The sequence below is a fragment of the Silene latifolia genome, chromosome 2 (genome assembly GCF_048544455.1).
Source record: "Silene latifolia isolate original U9 population chromosome 2, ASM4854445v1, whole genome shotgun sequence".
Taxonomy (NCBI): Eukaryota; Viridiplantae; Streptophyta; class Magnoliopsida; order Caryophyllales; family Caryophyllaceae; genus Silene; species Silene latifolia.
In genome coordinates, this window is record NC_133527.1 from 66,320,208 (window position 1) to 66,341,688 (window position 21,481).

Consider the following 21,481-nt stretch of genomic DNA (forward strand, 5'->3'; position numbering starts at 1 on the left):
CTCGCCTTTTGCTCCACGTAATCCCTGATTAGATGAGCTTTCCGTTGTACATGTCTAGACTTGTTGCTAGACTTTGGCTCCTTAGCTTGGAAGATGGCACCACTATTGTCGCAATAGATGGTGATCGGGTCATTCGAACCGGGCACTCTGGATAGCCCATGTAAGAATTGACGCATCCATATCGCTTCCTTTGTAGCTTCGACGCGCATAGTACTCGGACTCGGTCGTAGAATCTCTTTAATAGTTTGTTTCGAACTCTTCCAGTGATCGCAGCGCCATTAAGAGTAAAAACGAATCCAGACCGAGATTTCGAGTCATCACGATCCGTTTGGAAGCTAGCATCTGCGAACCGGGTTGCTTGCGCATAGCTTTTGTTCGCCTCCATAAGTCAATGCCCAATCTTTAGTCCTCCGTAGGTACTTAAGAAATGTTCTTGACAGCCAACCAATGTGATTCACCTGGATCTTTGTTGGAATCGACTTGTCATACTCAATGCATATGCCACGTCCGGACGTGTGCATATCATGGCATACATGATTGATCCTATTGCCGAGGCATAAGGTATCCGTGCCATGCGCTCTTTTGCTTCCGGTGTCTCGGTGCCCGAGACTTGCTCGGATGCACCCTGGAGACATAGGAAGGAACCCCTTCTTGGAGTTAGTCATGCTGAATCTCTCTAGGACTTTGTCTATGTAAGACTCCTGACTGAGAGATAGCATCCGTCGTGATCTATCTCGATAGATACGGATGCCTAGAATTCTTTGTGCCTCTCCCAGATCTTTCATCTGGAAATGGTTTTTCAACCATACTTTCACCGAAGTTAAGAGAGGTATGTCATTCCCAATCAGGGGTATGTCGTCAACATACAATATTAGGAAGACAATCTTGCTCCCACTCGACTTGATATATAGACATGGTTCCTCGATCGATCGAGTAAATCCATTTTCTTTTATCACTTGGTCGAAGCGATGATTCCAACTCCTTGATGCTTGCTTAAGTCCATAAATGGAACGCTTAAGCTTGCACACTTTCTTAGGATGTTTTGGATCGATGAAACCTTCGGGTTGTACCATGTACAACTCTTCCTCCAAAAAACCGTTTAAGAAGGCGGTTTTCACGTCCATTTGCCAAATTTCATAGTCATGAAAAGCGGCAATCGCTAAGATAATCCGAATGGAACGCAGCATGACTACGGGTGCAAAAATCTCATCGTAGTGCAAACCTGGCACTTGGGTGAAACCTTTAGCAACTAGTCGTGCTTTATAGATATCTTGTTGACCTTCCACGAAATGCTTTATCTTGTAAAGCCATTTGCATTGAAGGGGACGAACCTTAGCCGGTAAGTCAACAAGATCCCACACGTTGTTCTCATACATGGAGTCCATCTCGGATTGCATGGCCTCAAGCCATAGCTTTGAGTGAGAACTAGTCATGGCACCTTTATAGGTTGCGGGTTCACTACTCGTTAAGAGTAGAACGTCATCTATGTCATGTTCCTCGACCATACCAATGTATCTCATGCGGAGGAATAGAGACTCTTCCCGATCTCCTAGGTTCCTCAGAATATTCACCGGCCGGGATTGAAGGAATAGGTTCCTCCAATAGTTGCTCGGTATTTGGTTCTGGAATCTCCGACAAGTCGAAGGTTCTATCACTCTTTGCATTCTCGAGAAATTCCTTCTCTAAGAATGTCGCACTAGCCGCAACAAAAACACGTTGTTCGGTTGGCGAATAGAAGTAATGACCACGTGTTCCTTTAGGATAACCTATAAAGTATGTCTTGACCGATCGCGGGCGAGCTTATCTTCGGTCTCCACTTGACATAAGCCTCGCAGCCCCAAACCCGTATAAAGGACAAGTTAGGGACCGTTCCCTTCCATAGTTCATATGGAGTCTTGTCAACACTTTAGACGGACTTCGGTTAAGTATTAGAGCAAATGACAAAGAGCATAACCCCATAATGAATCGGGTAAAACCGTGTGACTCATCATGGATCGAACCATATCAAGTAGTGTTCGATTTCTCCGTTCGGACACACCATTCAAATTTGAGGTGTTCCAGGTGGAGTTAACGTAGGGCGATCCCACGTCTTTAAGGTGTTGATCAAACTCGTGAGAAAGATACTCGCCACCACGATCCGAACGTAGTGTTTTTATCTTTCTACCAAGTAGGTTCTGTACCCTATTTTGGTATTCTTTGAATTTCTCAAAGGATTCACTTTTGTGCTTCATTAAGTAGACATAGCCATATCTACTTAAATCATCCGTGAAAGTGATGAAATACCTATAGCCTTCTCGTGCGGTGATTGACATAGGACCACATACATCCGTGTATATGAGCCCTAATAGGTCGCCAGCGCATTCCAACACCTTTGAAGGAAATACGAGTCATCTTACCGATGAGACATGATTCACACGTGCCAAATGATTGAAAATCAAAGGCCGAGATAGCTCCATTTTTAATGAGCTGTTTTACGCGTTTCTCATTAATGTGTCCCATACAGCAGTGCCATAGATACGTTTGATCTTTGTCACCAACCTTTAACTTTTTATTCATTACGTGTAATATTTCGGTCGTCTGATCTAAAACATAAATTCCGTTCATGGAGACTGCCTTGCCATAAATCATATCGTGTAAAGAGAAAATGCAAGCATTATTTTCTATTACAAATGAAAACCAAGTTTGTCAAGTGCGAAAACGAAATAATGTTTTTCGAAAGACTAGGAACATAATAGCAGTCATATAATGACAACTCAAATCCGCTAGGAAGCTGGATCACATATGTCCCCTTTGAGATGGCAGCCACTCTTGCTCCATTCCCAACACGCAGGTCAACCTCACCCTTTACGATAGGCTCGAGATTTCGGAGGCCCCGCACATGATTACACGGATGAGAACCACAACCAAGATCCGGTACCCAAGTTCCGTAACTTGCATGGTTAATCTCAATCATATGAATAAAAATAGAAGAAGAAGACATACCAACAGGTTTAACGCGACCCGCTTTTATGTCCTCATGATAAACAGGACATGTCCGCCTCCAATGCCCAGTCTTGTGGCAGTGATGGCATTCCATGTTTTCGGTTTTGCTCTTTGTCGCGCCTGATGAGTTGCTCGACTCACCAGGCCCACTCTTACCTGGACCCGACTTCTTAAACTTCGGTTTACCTCTTCGCTAGGTTTGCCTGAGCTTTGCCCTTACCTTTCCCTTTGTTTGACACAACGAGAACATCCTGTTTCATGCTCCCACTGAGCTTCATGTCCTTCTCTGTCTGTACGAGAAGGGAGTGCAGCTCATGGGGAGTTTTCTTCAAATCATTCATATAGTAATTCGCTCTAAATTGCGAATAACCATCGTGGAGTGAGTGAAGTATGCGGTCGATTACAATGTTCTCGCTGATCTTACAATCAAAGGTCTCCAGCTTCTCGACATTCTCAATCATGCTGAGAATGTGTGGGCTAACTGGTTGGCCCTTCTGGAGTCTCGCATCAAAGAAGCGAGTGGTATGCTCATAGGTCACGATTCTCGGTGCTTTCGAGAATTCCTTGGTGAGCGTGGTGAAAATCTTGTTTGCACCATGGGCTATGAAGCGTTTCTGCAAATTGGATTCCATTGCAAAAATGAGTACGTTTTTAATCGCACCCGCTTCCATACGTAAATCATTAAACTTGGTGATTTCAGCGACTCTAGCCGTGGGACCTGGGTTTGCCGGAGGGGCTCTAATAGATATTTGAGCTTCCGTCGTCGCAGCGGCATTCCGTAATGCCGCCTCCCAGTCTCCGAAGTTTGATCCATCATTCTTCAGTCGAGTAGACTGATTCATCTGATTCATGAAGATCCGAAGCCAGGACTCACGGTCCAATGTGGCACTTGGCATTGGGTTATCAGCAGAACCAGCCATTTGTTATTTTGCAGTTTACAGAACGTGATCTACACTGAAAAAGAAAGGAAAACAAAACGAAATAAGCAACTCATCGAGGTGATTTAAGTCTATTTAAAATTCATTTTAACATGTAGACTCAATGCACTTGCATAATTGATCTCCCTCAAGAATGATACAAGTGATCCCAAGACTCAATTTCTGTAAATTGATAAGCCAACTGTTTAGCTAATTCTTCCCTAAGAACTCTTGGTCGATAGATTTCCGTAAATCCTATCTATAGTCCACCACATCACGGGATCGCACGAGTGACCATAGTGTTGAGATAAAATAGGTCAATCAGTTCCAACTTACCCGACGTAGAAGGGGTCATATTATGCCTACCGACGAAGAAGGGACTCATTGGAGTTTGACCTATAAAGACCGTTCTCAATTTTTGTTTATACGGGGAAGATCCCATCAACTAAATTATAATTCATATTAAGTGAACGAATAACTAGCGTTTGCGTGAATGAATTAATTTGGGTGATGGCTTAAAATCGTGTGACATGCGAATGTCATAGAAAACTAACTCGTGACCTCTATATGTGTCAGTTTTCATGCAATAATTAGGTGGTTTGGTTTTTAGGCGGAAAATGATGCATACTATCGTTACAATAAAATAAATAAATGAATGCGATACGTAAATAAAAATTCCTAGTGTGGCCTATCCTAGTAAAAAAAACAAAATACAACTTTGGAATCCACCGTTGGACCCGAAAGCTTGTCTTGGTGTTCCATCTTTGTCCATGTAGCGGGAGTGAGCTCCGGTCTCCATCTTTAGTCTTCTCAAAAATTACAATTAAAATTTACAAATATAAACCTATTTACATTCTAAATAAAAACTGTAATTAAAAGAAATAAAATGGAGATACGAGATCTCAAAATACAACCAAGACCGTGTTCCATCATTCCGGTAACACGTTCTACTAAGGCCACACTAAGTTACAACCGTTTGCAAAATAATTAAATACGTAATTAAAAGGCATTCAAAACATTCAAAATATAAACAAGAACGATAAATTAAAATGCATCAACTAAAATTAAATTTATTCGTGACAAAATTCCGTAATTATGTTAAATTTTTATCCAAACCACCAAAGATAATTAAAATTACATGACAAAACCGCTTTAGTCAAGTTAATTTTAATCCGAGATAATCCGTTACAATAAATCATGTTAAAGTAACTTTATTTTACGTGGGTGAACCGTTTCACTAACAAGCGAGAGCATAAAAACCGTTTTATGCATTAAAAAGGGGCCGAAAAAAAAAAAAACAGAAAAAAAATTTTTTTTTTTCTTCTGTACTGCTGTACGTGAACAGTACCAAGGGCCAAAAAAAAAATTTTTTTTTTTTTATAGAATGCTGAAAAGCCGAGAGCCTTTAAGTCCAAAAAAAATTGTACGGCTCAAACTCGTGAGCAACAAAAGATCAAAACAAAACGGTTTGATAAAACACAATTGCAATTTTAATCTAATCCGTATAGAAAACAAACTACAATTGTAACATCTTCAACATATAGCAATAGTTATCGGTTAAAATTGCTACATGTGAAGAACGATTGAAAACAAGAGATCAAACGATCTAACAAAATTTTGTGGCACGCAAATCAATGCAATAAAACAGAAAACAGGCCGTGTACAGTGAAGGCCACACGGTTTTTCAAAAAAAACAGATTTGCCGAAAAAAAATTGCCACACGAAATTTTATGCAATTATTTTGACCGATCTTTAACATATAGCGATGAATATCGATTACATAGACAATATGTAAAGATCAAAAAGTAAACAATCATCACCGTGTAAACTAGACACGGATCCCAAGGCACAAAACAACAACAAAACGCAGCAAAAAAAAAAATTATTGCCGAGAAAAAAAAATTTGTGCCGTGACAAATTTTTACCCAAAATTCATCGTTTCAACAATCGTTTGATGAAAAACACATATAAAAATTTACGTGGCCTCGCTCTGATACCACTTGTAGGGTAATATCCGTATAATACCCTTTAATTATAGGATTATAACGCAAAAATTATATGTAGTTTATAGTCATGAAACGAAAATAACAAGGAAACGACAAAGATATAGAAATAACCTTCGGTCCTAGTGCAAAAGGCAATGAGAGATCAAGTTAGATCTCCTCCTAATCGTTGCACCCAAGATGTCCGAGTAATGCCCTTGTGCTAGAGAGAATCCCCTAATTGCCTTGCAATATCGAGGGGATTGTTTTGTGAGTTTGTGTTGGATGAGAGATCCGGGATTCAGGAGGCACAATTCCCAAAACCCTAATTATTTTTTAGCAAAAATGAATTAGGTTAGACAAGAGGAGAAGACTCCCCTTTTGTCTATGGGAGCCTCGGCCAAACCGAGTGAGAGGAGCCCAAATGGGCTTTTTATTTTCTCTTCACTTAAACTCGTGGTCCGGTCCATGACTCGCTAAGTGTATATGACGCGGTTTCATTATAAATCATATCGGTTATCGGAAATTAAGGCATCAACTAATAATACGGGTTAGTTGAATTATTAATACATGTCCGACAAAACAGTATTGTATAATTATATTCAATATACATTTAATTAAATATAAAACGCTTATATTCAATTTTACAAATTAATTGCTTAATTCGCCTTAGCCATTTTTATTTAATCCGTATTAAATAAAATATCTCAACATCACATTTTAACTAATTATTAGTCAAATAACTCAGACTAACTGGTTAGTCAAAATTGGCATCTACATGATCGTATTTTCATCTTTGTCACATCACTCAAACGTATCCTATAGGTGTGACTTTTAGGGACCAGTTGATCACCGCCATCTGTATGACAATAACGTCAAACTTATCTAGCAAGCCAACCATTATTGATAAACGTGGATCAACTGATAATGATACAAAGTATACCCTTTGATCCTTTTAGAGATTTATAAGTCCTTGCACTAACTGTTAAGGACACCAACCCCAACACCATTTGTCCTTGTTCTTTAGTCCTTAGGACTTGTTGTGTGAACCATTTGTGCTTGTTAATTACTCCTAGTGACTCGTTGTGTGATCCATTTGTCCTTGTCATGGTGACTTGTTGTTCTAACCATTTGTCCTTGTTCATTAGTCTATATGACTCGTTGTGTAAAACATTTGTCATTGTTCTTAGTCCTTAAGACTTGTTGTGTAAACCATTTGTCCTTGTTCATTAGTCCTTGTGACACGTTGTGTGAATAATTTTGTCCTTGTCATTGTGACTTGTTGTGCTAACCATTTATCCTTGTTCATTAGTCATTGTGACTCGTTGTGTGAACCATTTGTCCTTGTTCATTAATCCTTGTGACTCGTTGTGTGAACCATTTGTCCTTGTTCATTATCCCTTGTGACTCGTTGTGTGAACCATTTGTCCTTGTTCTTTAGTCCTTGTGACTCGTTGTGTGAAGTAGTGTTGCTTGTTAATTAGTCCTTGTGACTCGTTGTGTGAACCATTTATCCTTGTCATGCTGACTTGTTGTTCTAACCATTTATCCTTGTTAATTAGTCATTGTGACTCGTTGTGTGAACCATTTGTCCTTTTTCATTAGTCCTTGTAACTCGTTGTGTGAACCATTTGTCCATGTTCTTTAGTCCTTGTGACTCGTTGTGTGAACCATTTGTGCTTGTTAATTAGTCCTTGTGATTCGTTGTGTGAACTATTTGTCCTTGTCATGGAGACTTGTTGTTCTAACCATTTCTACATGTTCATTAGTCCTCGTGACTCGTTGTGTAAAACATTTGTCCTTGTTCTTAGTCCTTGTGACTTGTTGTGTAAACCATTTGTGCTTGTTCATTAGTCCTTGTGACTCGTTGTGTGAACCGTTTGTCCTTGTTCATTAATCCTTGTGACTCGTTGTGTGAAACATTTGTCCTTGTTCATTATCCCTTGTGACTCATTGTGTGAATCATTTGTCCTTGTTCTTTAGTCCTTAGGACTCGTTGTGTGAACCATTTGTGCTAGTTAATTACTCCTAGTGACTCGTTGTGTGATCCATTTGTCCTTGTCATGGTGACTTGTTGTTCTAACCATTTGTCCTTGTTCATTAGTCCTTGTGACTCGTTGTGTGTACCATTGGTCCATGTTCTTTAGTCCTTGTGACTCGTTGTGTGAACCATTTGTGCTTGTTAATTAGTCCTTGTGATTCGTTGTGTGAACTATTTGTCCTTGTCATGGAGACTTGTTGTTCTAACCATTTCTCCATGTTCATTAGTCCTTGTGACTCGTTGTGTGTACCATTTGTCCATGTTCTATAGTCCTTGTGACTCGTTGTGTGAACCATTTGTGCTTGTTAATTAGTCCTTGTGATTCGTTGTGTGAACTATATGTCCTTGTATTGGAGACTTGTTGTTCTAACCATTTCTCCATGTTCATTAGTCCTTGTGACTCGTTGTGTAAAACATTTGTCCTTGTTCTTAGTCCTTGAGCCTTGTTGTGTAAACCATTTGTGCTTGTTCTTTAGTCCTGGTGACTCGTTGTGTGTACCATTTGTCCATGTTCTTTAGTCCTTGTGACTCGTTGTGTGAACCATTTGTTCTAGTTAATTACTCCTAGTGACTCGTTGTGTGATCCATTTGTCCTTGTCATGGTGACTTGTTGTTCTAACCATTTGTCCTTGTTCATTGGTCCTTGTGACTCGTTGTGTGTACCATTTGTACATGTTCTTTAGTACTTGGGACTCGTTGTGTGAACCATTTGTGCTTGTTAATTAGTCCTTGTGATTCGTTGTGTGAACTATTTGTCCTTGTCATGGTGACTTGTTGTTCTAACCATTTGTCCTTGCTCATTAGTCCTTGTGACTCGTTGTGTGTACCATTTGTCCATGTTCTTTAGTCCTTGTGACTCGTTGTGTGAACCATTTGTGCTTGTTAATTAGTCCTTGTGATTCGTTGTGTGAACTATTTGTCCTTCTCATGGAGACTTGTTGTTCTAACCATTTCTCCATGTTCATTAGTCCTTGTGACTCGTTGTGTAAAACATTTGTCCTTGTTCTTAGTCCTTGAGACTTGTTGTGTAAATCATTTGTGCTTGTTCTTTAGTCGCGATGACTCGTTGTGTGAACCGTTTGTCCTTGTTCTTTAATCCTTGTGACTCGTTGTGTGAACCATTTGTCCTTGTTCATTATCCCTTGTGACTCATTGTGTGAACCATTTGTCCTTGTTCTTTAGTCCTTGTGACTCGTTGTGTGAACCATTTGCGCTTGTTAATTAGTCCTTGTGACTCGTTATGTGATCCATTTGTCCTTGTCATCGTGACTTGTTTTTCTAACCATTTGTCCTTGTTCATTAGTCCTTGTGACTCGTTGTGTGTACCTTTTGTCTATGTTCTTTAGTCCTTGTGACTCGTTGTGTGAACCATTTGTGCTTGTTAATTAGTCCTTGTGATTCGTTGTGTGAACTATTTGTCCTTGTCATGGTGACTTGTTGTTCTAACCATTTGTCTATGTTCATTAGTCCTTGTGACTCGTTGTGTAAAACATTTGTCCTTGTTCTTAGTTCTTATGACTTGTTGTGTAAACCATTTGTCCTTGTTCATAAGCCCTTGTGACTCGTTGTGTGAACCGTTTGTGCTTGTTAATTACTCCTAGTGACTCGTTGTGTGATCCATTTGTCCTTGTCATGGTGACTTGTTGTTCTAACCATTTGTCCTTGTTCATTAGTCTATATGACTCGTTGTGTAAAACATTTGTCATTGTTCTTTGTCCTTAAGACTTGTTGTGTAAACCATTTGTCCTTGTTCATTAGTCCTTGTGACACGTTGTGTGAATAATTTTGTCCTTGTCATTGTCTCTTGTTGTGCTAACCATTTATCATTGTTCATTAGTCATTGTGACTTGTTGTGTGAACCATTTGCCCTTGTTCATTAATCCTTGCGACTCGTTGTGTGAACCATTTGTCCTTGTTCATTATCCCTTGTGACTCGTTGTGTGAACAATTTGTCCTTGTTCTTTAGTCCTTGTTACTCGTTGTGTGAAGTATTGTTGGTTGTTAATTAGTCCTTGTGACTCGTTGTGTGAACCATTTATCCTTGTCATGCTGACTTGTTGTTCTAACCATTTATCCTGGTTAATTAGTCATTGTGACTCGTTGTGTGAACCATTTGTCCTTTTTCATTAGTCCTCGTGACTCGTTGTGTGAACCATTTGTCCATGTTCTTTAGTCCTTGTGACTCGTTGTGTGAACCATTTGTGCTTGTTAATTAGTCCTTGTGATTCGTTGTGTGAACTATTTGTCCTTGTCATGGAGACTTGTTGTTCTAACCATTTCTCCATGTTCATTAGTCCTTGTGACTCGTTGTGTAAAACATTTGTCCTTGTTCTTAGTCCTTGAGACTTGTTGTGTAAATCATTTGTGCTTGTTCTTTAGTCGCGGTGACTCGTTGTGTGAACCGTTTGTCCTTGTTCATTAATCCTTGTGACTCGTTGTGTGAACCATTTGTCCTTATTCATTAGTCCTTGTGATTCGTTGTGTGAACTATTTGTCCTTGTCATGGAGACTTGTTGTTCTAACCATTTCTACATGTTCATTAGTCCTCATGACTCGTTGTGTAAAACATTTGTCCTTGTTCTTAGTCCTTGTGACTTGTTGTGTAAACCATTTGTGCTTGTTCATTAGTCCTTGTGACTCGTTGTGTGAACCGTTTGTCCTTGTTCATTAATCCTTGTGACTCGTTGTGTGAAACATTTGTCCTTGTTCATTATCCCTTGTGACTCATTGTGTGAATCATTTGTCCTTGTTCTTTAGTCCTTAAGACTCGTTGTGTGAACCATTTGTGCTAGTTAATTACTCCTAGTGACTCGTTGTGTGATCCATTTGTCCTTGTCATGGTGACTTGTTGTTCTAACCATTTGTCCTTGTTCATTAGTCCTTGTGACTCGTTGTGTGTACCATTGGTCCATGTTCTTTAGTCCTTGTGACTCATTGTGTGAACCATTTGTGCTTGTTAATTAGTCCTTGTGATTCGTTGTGTGACCTATTTGTCCTTGTCATGGAGACTTGTTGTTCTAACCATTTCTCCATGTTCATTAGTCCTTGTGACTCGTTGTGTGTACCATTTGTCCATGTTCTTTAGTCCTTGTGACTCGTTGTGTGAACCATTTGTGCTTGTTAATTAGTCCTTGTGATTCGTTGTGTGAACTATTTGTCCTTGTATTGGAGACTTGTTGTTCTAACCATTTCTCCATGTTCATTAGTCCTTGTGACTCGTTGTGTAAAACATTTGTCCTTGTTCTTAGTCTTTGAGACTTGTTGTGTAAATCATTTGTGCTTGTTCTTTAGTCGCGGTGACTCGTTGTGTGAACCGTTTGTCCTTGTTCATTAATCCTTGTGACTCGTTGTGTGAACCATTTGTCCTTATTCATTAGTCCTTGTGATTCGTTGTGTGAACTATTTGTCCTTGTCATGGAGACTTGTTGTTCTAACCATTTCTACATGTTCATTAGTCCTCGTGACTCGTTGTGTAAAACATTTGTCCTTGTTCTTAGTCCTTGTGACTTGTTGTGTAAACCATTTGTGCTTGTTCATTAGTCCTTGTGACTCGTTGTGTGAACCGTTTGTCGTTGTTCATTAATCCTTGTGACTCGTTGTGTGAAACATTTGTCCTTGTTCATTATCCCTTGTGACTCATTGTGTGAATCATTTGTCCTTGTTCTTTAGTCCTTAGGACTCGTTGTGTGAACCATTTGTGCTAGTTAATTACTCCTAGTGACTCGTTGTGTGATCCATTTGTCCTTGTCATGGTGACTTGTTGTTCTAACCATTTGTCCTTGTTCATTAGTCCTTGTGACTCGTTGTGTGTACCATTGGTCCATGTTCTTTAGTCCTTGTGACTCGTTGTGTGAACCATTTGTGCTTGTTAATTAGTTCTTGTGATTCGTTGTGTGACCTATTTGTCCTTGTCATGGAGACTTGTTGTTCTAACCATTTGTCCATGTTCATTAGTCCTTGTGACTCGTTGTGTGTACCATTTGTCCATGTTCTTTAGTCCTTGTGACTCGTTGTGTGAACCATTTGTGCTTGTTAATTAGTCCTTGTGATTCGTTGTGTGACCTATTTGTCCTTGTCATGGAGACTTGTTGTTCTAACCATTTCTCCATGTTCATTAGTCCTTGTGACTCGTTGTGTGTACCATTTGTCCATGTTCTTTAGTCCTTGTGACTCGTTGTGTGAACCATTTGTGCTTGTTAATTAGTCCTTGTGATTCGTTGTGTGAACTATTTGTCCTTGTATTGGAGACTTGTTGTTCTAACCATTTCTCCATGTTCATTAGTCCTTGTGACTCGTTGTGTAAAACATTTGTCCTTGTTCTTAGTCCTTGAGACTTGTTGTGTAAACCATTTGTGCTTGTTCTTTAGTCCTGGTGACTCGTTGTGTGTACCATTTGTCCATGTTCTTTAGTCCTTGTGACTCGTTGTGTGAACCTTTTGTGCTAGTTAATTACTCCTAGTGACTCGTTGTGTGATCCATTTGTCCTTGTCATGGTGACTTGTTGTTCTAACCATTTGTCCTTGTTCATTGGTCCTTGTGACTCGTTGTGTGTACCATTTGTACATGTTCTTTAGTCCTTGTGACTCGTTGTGTGAACCATTTGTGCTTGTTAATTAGTCCTTGTGATTCGTTGTGTGAACTATTTGTCCTTGTCATGGTGACTTGTTGTTCTAACCATTTGTCCTTGCTCATTAGTCCTTGTGACTCGTTGTGTGTACCATTTTTCCATGTTCTTTAGTCCTTGTGACTCGTTGTTTGAACCATTTGTGCTTGTTAATTAGTCCTTGTGATTCGTTGTGTGAACTATTTGTCCTTCTCATGGAACTTGTTGTTCTAACCATTTCTCCATGTTCATTAGTCCTTGTGACTCGTTGTGTAAAACATTTGTCCTTGTTCTTAGTCCTTGAGACTTGTTGTGTAAATCATTTGTGCTTGTTCTTTAGTCGCGGTGACTCGTTGTGTGAACCGTTTGTCCTTGTTCATTAATCCTTGTGACTCGTTGTGTGAACCATTTGTCCTTATTCATTAGTCCTTGTGATTCGTTGTGTGAACTATTTGTCCTTGTCATGGAGACTTGTTGTTCTAACCATTTCTACATGTTCATTAGTCCTCATGACTCGTTGTGTAAAACATTTGTCCTTGTTCTTAGTCCTTGTGACTTGTTGTGTAAACCATTTGTGCTTGTTCATTAGTCCTTGTGACTCGTTGTGTGAACCGTTTGTCCTTGTTCATTAATCCTTGTGACTCGTTGTGTGAAACATTTGTCCTTGTTCATTATCCCTTGTGACTCATTGTGTGAATCATTTGTCCTTGTTCTTTAGTCCTTAAGACTCGTTGTGTGAACCATTTGTGCTAGTTAATTACTCCTAGTGACTCGTTGTGTGATCCATTTGTCCTTGTCATGGTGACTTGTTGTTCTAACCATTTGTCCTTGTTCATTAGTCCTTGTGACTCGTTGTGTGTACCATTGGTCCATGTTCTTTAGTCCTTGTGACTCATTGTGTGAACCATTTGTGCTTGTTAATTAGTCCTTGTGATTCGTTGTGTGACCTATTTGTCCTTGTCATGGAGACTTGTTGTTCTAACCATTTCTCCATGTTCATTAGTCCTTGTGACTCGTTGTGTGTACCATTTGTCCATGTTCTTTAGTCCTTGTGACTCGTTGTGTGAACCATTTGTGCTTGTTAATTAGTCCTTGTGATTCGTTGTGTGAACTATTTGTCCTTGTATTGGAGACTTGTTGTTCTAACCATTTCTCCATGTTCATTAGTCCTTGTGACTCGTTGTGTAAAACATTTGTCCTTGTTCTTAGTCTTTGAGACTTGTTGTGTAAATCATTTGTGCTTGTTCTTTAGTCGCGGTGACTCGTTGTGTGAACCGTTTGTCCTTGTTCATTAATCCTTGTGACTCGTTGTGTGAACCATTTGTCCTTATTCATTAGTCCTTGTGATTCGTTGTGTGAACTATTTGTCCTTGTCATGGAGACTTGTTGTTCTAACCATTTCTACATGTTCATTAGTCCTCGTGACTCGTTGTGTAAAACATTTGTCCTTGTTCTTAGTCCTTGTGACTTGTTGTGTAAACCATTTGTGCTTGTTCATTAGTCCTTGTGACTCGTTGTGTGAACCGTTTGTCGTTGTTCATTAATCCTTGTGACTCGTTGTGTGAAACATTTGTCCTTGTTCATTATCCCTTGTGACTCATTGTGTGAATCATTTGTCCTTGTTCTTTAGTCCTTAGGACTCGTTGTGTGAACCATTTGTGCTAGTTAATTACTCCTAGTGACTCGTTGTGTGATCCATTTGTCCTTGTCATGGTGACTTGTTGTTCTAACCATTTGTCCTTGTTCATTAGTCCTTGTGACTCGTTGTGTGTACCATTGGTCCATGTTCTTTAGTCCTTGTGACTCGTTGTGTGAACCATTTGTGCTTGTTAATTAGTTCTTGTGATTCGTTGTGTGACCTATTTGTCCTTGTCATGGAGACTTGTTGTTCTAACCATTTGTCCATGTTCATTAGTCCTTGTGACTCGTTGTGTGTACCATTTGTCCATGTTCTTTAGTCCTTGTGACTCGTTGTGTGAACCATTTGTGCTTGTTAATTAGTCCTTGTGATTCGTTGTGTGACCTATTTGTCCTTGTCATGGAGACTTGTTGTTCTAACCATTTCTCCATGTTCATTAGTCCTTGTGACTCGTTGTGTGTACCATTTGTCCATGTTCTTTAGTCCTTGTGACTCGTTGTGTGAACCATTTGTGCTTGTTAATTAGTCCTTGTGATTCGTTGTGTGAACTATTTGTCCTTGTATTGGAGACTTGTTGTTCTAACCATTTCTCCATGTTCATTAGTCCTTGTGACTCGTTGTGTAAAACATTTGTCCTTGTTCTTAGTCCTTGAGACTTGTTGTGTAAACCATTTGTGCTTGTTCTTTAGTCCTGGTGACTCGTTGTGTGTACCATTTGTCCATGTTCTTTAGTCCTTGTGACTCGTTGTGTGAACCTTTTGTGCTAGTTAATTACTCCTAGTGACTCGTTGTGTGATCCATTTGTCCTTGTCATGGTGACTTGTTGTTCTAACCATTTGTCCTTGTTCATTGGTCCTTGTGACTCGTTGTGTGTACCATTTGTACATGTTCTTTAGTCCTTGTGACTCGTTGTGTGAACCATTTGTGCTTGTTAATTAGTCCTTGTGATTCGTTGTGTGAACTATTTGTCCTTGTCATGGTGACTTGTTGTTCTAACCATTTGTCCTTGCTCATTAGTCCTTGTGACTCGTTGTGTGTACCATTTTTCCATGTTCTTTAGTCCTTGTGACTCGTTGTTTGAACCATTTGTGCTTGTTAATTAGTCCTTGTGATTCGTTGTGTGAACTATTTGTCCTTCTCATGGAACTTGTTGTTCTAACCATTTCTCCATGTTCATTAGTCCTTGTGACTCGTTGTGTAAAACATTTGTCCTTGTTCTTAGTCCTTGAGACTTGTTGTGTAAATCATTTGTGCTTGTTCTTTAGTCGCGGTGACTCGTTGTGTGAACCGTTTGTCCTTGTTCTTTAATCCTTGTGACTCGTTGTGTGAACCATTTGTCCTTGTTCATTATCCCTTGTGACTCATTGTGTGAACCATTTGTCCTTGTTCTTTAGTCCTTGTGACTCGTTGTGTGAACCATTTGCGCTTGTTAATTAGTCCTTGTGACTCGTTATGTGATCCATTTGTCCTTGTCATCGTGACTTGTTTTTCTAACCATTTGTCCTTGTTCATTAGTCCTTCTGACTCGTTGTGTGTACCATTTGTCTATGTTCTTTAGTCCTTGTGACTCGTTGTGTGAACCATTTGTGCTTGTTAATTAGTCCTTGTGATTCGTTGTGTGAACTATTGGTCCTTGTCATGGTGACTTGTTGTTCTAACCATTTGTCTATGTTCATTAGTCCTTGTGACTCGTTGTGTAAAACATTTGTCCTTGTTCTTAGTTCTTGTGACTTGTTGTGTAAACCATTTGTCCTTGTTCATAAGCCCTTGTGACTCGTTGTGTGAACCGTTTGTCCTTGTTCATTATCCCTTGTGAATCAAGGTGTGAACCATTTGTCCTTGTTCTTTAGTCCTTAGGACTTGTTGTGTGAACCATTTGTGCTTGTTAATTACTCCTAGTGACTCGTTGTGTGATCCATTTGTCCTTGTCATGGTGACTTGTTGTTCTAACCATTTGTCCTTGTTCATTAGTCTATATGACTCGTTGTGTAAAACATTTGTCATTGTTCTTAGTCCTTAAGACTTGTTGTGTAAACCATTTGTCCTTGTTCATTAGTCCTTGTGACACATTGTGTGAATAATTTTGTCCTTGTCATTGTGACTTGTTGTGCTAACCATTTATCATTGTTCATTAGTCATTGTGACTCGTTGTGTGAACCATTTGTCCTTCTTTATTAATCCTTGTGACTCGTTGTGTGAACCATTTGTCCTTGTTCAATATCCCTTGTGACTCGTTGTGTGAACATTTGTCCTTGTTCTTAGTCTTTGAGACTTTTTGTGTAAATCATTTGTGCTTGTTCTTTAGTCGCGGTGACTCGTTGTGTGAACCGTTTGTCCTTGTTCATTAATCCTTGTGACTCGTTGTGTGAACCATTTGTCCTTATTCATTAGTCCTTGTGATTCGTTGTGTGAACTATTTGTCCTTGTCATGGAGACTTGTTGTTCTAACCATTTCTACATGTTCATTAGTCCTCGTGACTCGTTGTGTAAAACATTTGTCCTTGTTCTTAGTCCTTGTGACTTGTTGTGTAAACCATTTGTGCTTGTTCATTAGTCCTTGTGACTCGTTGTGTGAACCGTTTGTCCTTGTTCATTAATCCTTGTGACTCGTTGTGTGAAACATTTGTCCTTGTTCATTATCCCTTGTGACTCATTGTGTGAATCATTTGTCCTTGTTCTTTAGTCCTTAGGACTCGTTGTGTGAACCATTTGTGCTAGTTAATTACTCCTAGTGACTCGTTGTGTGATCCATTTGTCCTTGTCATGGTGACTTGTTGTTCTAACCATTTGTCCTTGTTCATTAGTCCTTGTGACTCGTTGTGTGTACCATTGGTCCATGTTCTTTAGTCCTTGTGACTCGTTGTGTGAACCATTTGTGCTTGTTAATTAGTCCTTGTGATTCGTTGTGTGACCTATTTGTCCTTGTCATGGAGACTTGTTGTTCTAACCATTTCTCCATGTTCATTAGTCCTTGTGACTCGTTGTGTGTACCATTTGTCCATGTTCTTTAGTCCTTGTGACTCGTTGTGTGAACCATTTGTGCTTGTTAATTAGTCCTTGTGATTCGTTGTGTGACCTATTTGTCCTTGTCATGGAGACTTGTTGTTCTAACCATTTCTCCATGTTCATTAGTCCTTGTGACTCGTTGTGTGTACCATTTGTCCATGTTCTTTAGTCCTTGTGACTCGTTGTGTGAACCATTTGTGCTTGTTAATTAGTCCTTGTGATTCGTTGTGTGAACTATTTGTCCTTGTATTGGAGACTTGTTGTTCTAACCATTTCTCCATGTTCATTAGTCCTTGTGACTCGTTGTGTAAAACATTTGTCCTTGTTCTTAGTCCTTGAGACTTGTTGTGTAAACCATTTGTGCTTGTTCTTTAGTCCTGGTGACTCGTTGTGTGTACCATTTGTCCATGTTCTTTAGTCCTTGTGACTCGTTGTGTGAACCTTTTGTGCTAGTTAATTACTCCTAGTGACTCGTTGTGTGATCCATTTGTCCTTGTCATGGTGACTTGTTGTTCTAACCATTTGTCCTTGTTCATTGGTCCTTGTGACTCGTTGTGTGTACCATTTGTACATGTTCTTTAGTCCTTGTGACTCGTTGTGTGAACCATTTGTGCTTGTTAATTAGTCCTTGTGATTCGTTGTGTGAACTATTTGTCCTTGTCATGGTGACTTGTTGTTCTAACCATTTGTCCTTGCTCATTAGTCCTTGTGACTCGTTGTGTGTACCATTTTTCCATGTTTTTTAGTCCTTGTGACTCGTTGTTTGAACCATTTGTGCTTGTTAATTAGTCCTTGTGATTCGTTGTGTGAACTATTTGTCCTTCTCATGGAACTTGTTGTTCTAACCATTTCTCCATGTTCATTAGTCCTTGTGACTCGTTGTGTAAAACATTTGTCCTTGTTCTTAGTCCTTGAGACTTGTTGTGTAAATCATTTGTGCTTGTTCTTTAGTCGCGGTGACTCGTTGTGTGAACCGTTTGTCCTTGTTCTTTAATCCTTGTGACTCGTTGTGTGAACCATTTGTCCTTGTTCATTATCCCTTGTGACTCATTGTGTGAACCATTTGTCCTTGTTCTTTAGTCCTTGTGACTCGTTGTGTGAACCATTTGCGCTTGTTAATTAGTCCTTGTGACTCGTTATGTGATCCATTTGTCCTTGTCATCGTGACTTGTTTTTCTAACCATTTGTCCTTGTTCATTAGTCCTTCTGACTCGTTGTGTGTACCATTTGTCTATGTTCTTTAGTCCTTGTGACTCGTTGTGTGAACCATTTGTGCTTGTTAATTAGTCCTTGTGATTCGTTGTGTGAACTATTGGTCCTTGTCATGGTGACTTGTTGTTCTAACCATTTGTCTATGTTCATTAGTCCTTGTGACTCGTTGTGTAAAACATTTGTCCTTGTTCTTAGTTCTTGTGACTTGTTGTGTAAACCATTTGTCCTTGTTCATAAGCCCTTGTGACTCGTTGTGTGAACCGTTTGTCCTTGTTCATTATCCCTTGTGAATCAAGGTGTGAACCATTTGTCCTTGTTCTTTAGTCCTTAGGACTTGTTGTGTGAACCATTTGTGCTTGTTAATTACTCCTAGTGACTCGTTGTGTGATCCATTTGTCCTTGTCATGGTGACTTGTTGTTCTAACCATTTGTCCTTGTTCATTAGTCTATATGACTCGTTGTGTAAAACATTTGTCATTGTTCTTAGTCCTTAAGACTTGTTGTGTAAACCATTTGTCCTTGTTCATTAGTCCTTGTGACACGTTGTGTGAATAATTTTGTCCTTGTCATTGTGACTTGTTGTGCTAACCATTTATCATTGTTCATTAGTCATTGTGACTCGTTGTGTGAACCATTTGTCCTTCTTTATTAATCCTTGTGACTCGTTGTGTGAACCATTTGTCCTTGTTCATTATCCCTTGTGACTCGTTGTGTGAACCATTTTTCCTTGTTCTTTAGTCCTTGTTACTCGTTGTGTGAAGTATTGTTGGTTGTTAATTAGTCCTTGTGACTCGTTGTGTGAACCATTTATCCTTATCATGCTGACTTGTTGTTCTAACCATTTATCCTGGTTAATTAGTCATTGTGACTCGTTGTGTGAACCATTTGTCCTTTTTCATTAGTCCTTGTGACTCGTTGTGTGAACCATTTGTCCATGTTCTTTAGTCCTTGTGACTCGTTGTGTGAACCATTTGTGCTTGTTAATTAGTCCTTGTGATTCGTTGTGTGAACTATTTGTCCTTGTCATGGAGACTTGTTGTTCTAACCATTTCTCCATGTTCATTAGTCCTTGTGACTCGTTGTGTAAAACATTTGTCCTTGTTCTTAGTCCTTGAGACTTGTTGTGTAAATCATTTGTGCTTGTTCTTTAGTCGCGGTGACTCGTTGTGTGAACCGTTTGTCCTTGTTCATTAATCCTTGTGACTCGTTGTGTGAACCATTTGTCCTTATTCATTAGTCCTTGTGATTCGTTGTGTGAACTATTTGTCCTTGTCATGGAGACTTGTTGTTCTAACCATTTCTACATGTTCATTAGTCCTCGTGACTCGTTGTGTAAAACATTTGTCCTTGTTCTTAGTCCTTGTGACTTGTTGTGTAAACCATTTGTGCTTGTTCATTAGTCCTTGTGACTCGTTGTGTGAACCGTTTGTCCTTGTTCATTAATCCTTGTGACTCGTTGTGTGAAACATTTGTCCTTGTTCATTATCCCTTGTGATTCATTGTGTGAATCATTTGTCCTTGTTCTTAGTCCTTGAGACTTGTTGTGTAAATCATTTGTGCTTGTTCTTTAGTCGCGGTGACTCGTTGTGTGAACCGTTTGTCCTTGTTAATTAATCCTTGTGACTCGTTGTGTGAACCATTTGTCCTTGTTCATTATCCCTTGTGACTCATTGTGTGAACCATTTGTCCTTGTTCTTTAGTCCTTGTGACTCGTTGTGTGAACCATTTGCGCTTGTTAATTAGTGCTTGTGACTCGTTATGTGATCCATTTGTCCTTGTCATCGTGACTTGTTTTTCTAACCATTTGTCCTTCTTCATTGTGAACCATTTGTGCTTGTTAATTAGTCCTTGTGATTCGTTGTGTGAACTATATGTCCTTGTCATGGTGACTTGTTGTTCTAACCATTAGTCTATGTTCATTAGTCCTTGTGACTCATTGTGTAAAACATTTGTCCTTGTTCTTAGTTCTTGTGACTTGTTGTGTAAACCATTTGTCCTTGTTCATAAGCCCTTGTGACTCGTTGTGTGAACCGTTTGTCCTTGTTCATTATCCCTTGTGAATCAAAGTGTGAACCATTTGTCCTTGTTCTTTAGTCCTTAGGACTTGTTGTGTGAACCATTTGTGCTTGTTAATTACTCCTAGTGACTCGTTGTGTGATCCATTTGTCCTTGTCAGGGTGACTTGTTGTTCTAACCATTTGTCCTATTTCATTAGTCTTTATGACTCGTTGTGTAAAACATTTGTCATTGTTCTTAGTCCTTAAGACTTGTTGTGTAAACCATTTGTCCTTGTTCATTAGTCATTGTGACACGTTCTGTGAATAATTTTGTCCTTGTCATTGTGACTTGTTGTGCTAACCATTTATCCTTGTTCATTAGTCATTGTGACTCGTTGTGTGAACCATTTGTCCTTGTTCATTAATCCTTGTGACTCGTTGTGTGAACCATTTGTCCTTGTTCATTATCCCTTGTGACTCGTTGTGTGAACCATTTGTCCTTGTTCTTTAGTCCTTGTGACTCGTTGTGTGAAGTATTGTTGCTTGTCAATTAGTCCTTGTGACTCGTTGTGTGAACCATTTATCCTTGTCATGCTGACTTGTTGTTCTAACCATTTATCCTTGTTCATTAGTCCTTGTGACTCGTTGTGTGAACCATTTGTCCTTTTTCATTAGTCCTTGTGACTCGTTGTGTAAACCATTTGTCCTTGTTCATTAGTCCTTGTGACTCGTTGTGTGAACCATTTGTCCATGTTCTTTAGCCCTTGTGACTCGTTGTGTGAACCATTTGTGCTTGTTAATTAGTCCTTGTGATTCGTTGTGTGAACTATTTGTCCTTGTCATGGAGACTTGTTTTTCTAACCATTTCTCCATGTTCATTAGTCCTTGTGACTCGTTGTGTAAAACATTTGTCCTTGTTCTTAGTCCTTGAGACTTGTTGTGTAAATCATTTGTGCTTGTTCTTTAGTCGCGGTGACTCGTTGTGTGAACCGTATGTCCTTGTTCATTAATCCTTGTGACTCGTTGTGTGAACCATTTGTCCTTGTTCATTATCCCTTGTGACTCATTGTGTGAACCATTTCTCCTTGTTCTTTAGTCCTTG